We start from the raw sequence: 4,407 nt of genomic DNA, 5'->3' as shown, positions 1-4,407 counted from the left end.
GTGTGACTGCTCAAAGCTAAGAGGGTCATTTGAAATAAGTGTTATGTAGGAGGAGTTACAAGACAGAGAGCACTGTTTTATATGATACACTAAACTGTGGTGAGACTGTTTAATTTTGATCCAGTACTTTAGTAATGTAATTTTTTCAGTAAATACTACTAACATTTAAACTAAACAGATTGGAAAGTTTATTCGTGTCTGCAAATTTCAGTCATAAGTAAGGTTGGTTTTATTCAGTTAAAAATATATTTATTTTCCCTTTAAATTCAGCATAAGAAATACATTCAGGGTTATTAAGAATATAGTTTCAGTTTAAAGTACATACAAAATTGTTCCATTTCCTCTGATAGCTACAATAATGAAAATGTTAGGTCTGCGCTTGCAGGCCTCTTGACTCAAAGACTCACTCTCGTGAACAAAGCAAGACAATTCCAACAACTGCTCACACTGTCAAGGCAATACACCAGACAATTACATCCACGCTCTTTGGTTCTGTCCACCAGTGCAAAAGTTTTGGCGCGAGATATGTGAAGACTTATCAAAATGTCTGAAATGTAACATTCCAACCTCCCCCTTAGTGTGTTTGTTGGGCAGCTTAGATAATGTCACTTCAGAAAAGAATATAGCCCATATGATTTTCACTGCCCTATGCATAGCCAAGAAAACAGTCCTCATGAACTGGAAAAATAAAAATAATCTTAATTCTAACCAATATAGAAATTATCTATTAGATTACATTAGTCTTGACACAGCCTCTGCCACCACATTAGATCAATTGCTCTGGGCCCCTTTTATCAGCTCCATCACCTAGTGGGGGTGGGGGGTCATAGTTTGGTCCCGCCTTCACTGTTGTGATTGGTGAGGGGGTAGGGACAGGCTTAGGGCGTCGGGGGGGTTCCCCGGAGGCATCTTCCTTGGGGGGCTCAACCCGGGGTAGCGGTCACGTCCGGTTGAGGGCTCTGTTGGCTCTCAGGTGACTGTTTCCTCGCGGCTGCGTGCAGCGGGGCTAGGGGAGGGTCTGTGCTGACGGACGCGGGTTACTGACCTGGCAACCTGGCTGCCCCTGGGTGGGTCCGGGATGGGCGTGAGGTTCTGGGGGCGCTCCGTCTCTGGGCTGGGGCCCGGGCCGGGCCTCGGGGGCTCGGGTCCTGGTTGGTGTGTTGCCGGGGTTGTGGGCGGGTGGGTGCATGGGGGCCCGGCCCTGGAGCAGGGTGCCGCCGGTGCATCGAGCCGCCTGGGGGGCTCTTCAACTGGTGGGGGGGATGGTCACATCTTGCAGGAGCTTTCTTCTCTCAGGAACTCTCTGCAGGAGGGGGAGATACAGGAGAGGTGGAGGAAGATCTCAGCCTGGGCGTTTACCGTCTTATGTAGTCTGGAAGATGTGTGGTTGGTGGGGTGGGTGCAGTTTTCTCTGTGGTGGGGTTGGGTGGACTGTCCAGGGCTCTGTGGAGCCGGGGGGCGCTACTGCACTGGGCCCCGGTCTGATGGGCCTGGGCCCCCCTTCCCTGGCGGGTCGCGGAGGGTGGGAGTGCCTACTGGGGTCAGCGGGGGAGCTGGCCCCAGGGAGGGGTTACCTGCCCCTCCCTTCCTTCCCTCCCCATCTCCAGCTGCCTCCCTCTTCCCGCGCCTCCACAACCACCCACACATGCAGGGCCTTGGAGTTGGGGTATGTCACCAGGGTGCAGAGGAGGCTACCCCCCCCCCCCCCCCCCCTGTCCCCTTCTGGCTGCCTCTGCCTCAATTTTATCCCACAACTTAGACATTCACATTATTCACACTCTCATTACACATACATATAGGATCTTGGGGGTGGGCACAATCACGGAGTCCAAATCACCATCAGGGTGTATACCTCACCCCTGACGTCGTTGCCCACCTCTCAATTTTAAATACACTTAGTCATTGAGGGTTAGCAGGAGGGACTATGCGCTTACCTGCTGCTCCTTGGCAGGTAGCTCCATGCCCTCCTGGGTTTTAATTGCACCTTAGAACACATATGCATCAACACTACAATGAGCGGGTGGAGGGAGGTTTGGAGTCTTCTCCCACCCCCATTCTCTGCGGCCTGCTGGAGCGGGAGGGCTAGTAGGAGGAGTTGGCCGTCCGACTGCGGTCTGGGGTGTGGGGCCTCCCTGCTGCTGCGGAGTCGGGGTGGTCTGCCTCTCCCCACTGCAGGGAAAAGGGTAACACCACCTGGGTCTGGGTGCAATTCCCCCCTCCAGGGGCAAGGGTACCTAGACCCGGTTTGTAGAGTACGCTTGGGGAGTGTGATTGTGTGTACAGCGTCTCTTTATGTCTGTCTCTACGTTGGTTGAGTGTGGAGTGAGTGCATATGAGAGCATGAGGGTGGGAATGGATGTTTGTGTCTGTGTGTGCCTGTATGTCTGTGTCTATATGTCAGGTTGGGTATCAGACGCCACCTCTCTGGGGACACCTCAGGCCCTCCAAGGTTTGGAGGCCTATCTCCACCCACCACCACTTCCCCTGCCGGTGGCGGACTCCCTCAGGTGTCGGTGTGTTGGTGGTTCTTTGTGTCTGGGGGTGGGCGTCCGGGTACACACCGGCTCACTCCTTGGCGGCCGCTTGTCGGGGCCTGGGGCCTGGGGCTCGCTCGGGCCCCTTTGGAGGTGGGGTGCCCCCGGCCTCTCGGCCTGGGGCTCGGTCACTCAGGCGCAGCTGGGGGCCGGCGGAGCTCACGGGCGCGTCACTGCAACTCCCCCTGACTTCTGCTCCGCGGCTGCTGGGCGAGCCCTCATCTGGGACTCTCCTCAGCTCTTACTGGGACAGTGGCGCGGCTGCCCCTCTGTTGGTCTTCCATGGTCTCTTGTGTTCTGGGGGCCTCTGGATGTCTGGAGTTTTGATCTCCTCCATACCCGCTTCACACCCTGGAGGACGGGGCTGTGGCCCCCCCACACTCCCTAGCAGATCATTACATGGAGAAACCTTTGGAATGCAAGCATGCTGATCCACACAGGTATGCACACATGGGTATTCACAGACGCGGACTAAAGCTTTCTTGGCTGCTGCCTCAAAGCACACTGTGCGCTGTCTATCTTGCGTGCTGCACAATATCGTTTATTACTTAGTAAATACTGATATCTATGACTAGCTAGTTTATTGTGATGGTGCTTTGTTTTCTCTATTATTATGTTGCTCTTTGTTGTTTGCTGTCTCCTCTGTTTGTTTTTGTTTGTTTGTTTGTTTGTTTTTTTTCTCCATACAGGTGACCCAGGAGTTTTTTTTTTTTTTTTTGTCTCTCTTCCCCCCCCTTCTCACCGTCTCTTCTCCCCTTTGGTTTTCTTTCTTTCTCTCCCCCTCTCTCTCTCATTCATTCCCCCTGTCCTATTTATTAAAAGAAAAAAAAAAAAAAAAAAAATGACAAAGGATGAACTGAAGCTCTGCCATCACGTAATGTCGCATACTGCTGTTTCTGATGTCATTTAGAAAAAAAAAAAAAAAAAAAAAGAAACCAAGAGCAATATTTAACCCTGACGATTAATGAAGAAAAAGCATCATCATTATTCTTACTTAAAGCCACTTTATAGAACAATGTGTTTGCAGCACCTCTAAGTATAACCACATGCATGAAACTGCATACGCCCTGTGTTACTTTCATTCTATTTTTTTAACCACATTGTTTTTTTCATTACCACTTGAAAGTATCAACGTCTGACATTTGAAAGTTCTCAACACTGTGGTGCTGAACAACTATTCACATGAAAAAATAACCTGTACAGATTTGCTTGTCCATGGCACTTTAAAAAAATGCAAGTGGAAGGCCAATCCAGGACAATGTGTCTTGCATGCAAAAAAATAGATGCCTGTTGCAAAAGTAGGTACAGTGTCAGTAAAACAAAAACAAGCAGGTGTATATGATGACTGCATGAACTCATAGGACAGTCAAGACCTGACTGAGCTAATCACACATTTCAGCAACTAGTGTGATTCACAGGAGGTAAAATGTATATGAGGAAATGACAATCACAAAAGCGTTTCTAGAAGATATTATTTAACTTATCAATTTAACATCCCCGCTGGTTTTTAAAACTAAAAGATGTTTTTTATTGAAAAATGTTGCTGTGCTGTGGCTAGCAGAAAAGCAATTTTCACTGAAATGCTACTAATATGTCCATTATTTGCATAAATTCAGACAACAGACAGAATAGAAGGCCATAAATTTCTCTTACCTAACAAGGATATTGTAGCACTAATTATCCAGTTCATTGTGTTACTTCCATGAAAAATAAATGACAGATGAATGAATTACTTCTGCTGAAAGGGTCAGGAAAGGAGTTGAAACCGAAGATGCAGAAATCATAGTGTGACTGCTCAAAGCTAAGAGGGTCATTTGAAATAAGTGTTATGTAGGAGGAGTTACAAGACAGAGAGCACTGTTTTATATGATAC

The 4,407-nt window shown here is 48.8% G+C and overlaps 1 protein-coding gene across 1 annotated transcript in view; it reads left to right on the top strand.

Annotated features, from left to right (window-relative positions):
* LOC145430302 (uncharacterized) overlaps positions 1-4,407 on the top strand; it is a 358,832-nt gene that overhangs the window by 222,060 nt on the left and 132,365 nt on the right. The window lies entirely within an intron of this gene.

This window comes from Astatotilapia calliptera, chromosome 8 (assembly GCF_964374335.1).
Source record: "Astatotilapia calliptera chromosome 8, fAstCal68.1, whole genome shotgun sequence".
Taxonomy (NCBI): domain Eukaryota; kingdom Metazoa; phylum Chordata; class Actinopteri; order Cichliformes; family Cichlidae; genus Astatotilapia; species Astatotilapia calliptera.
This window is presented reverse-complemented; position numbering and strand designations above follow the sequence as displayed.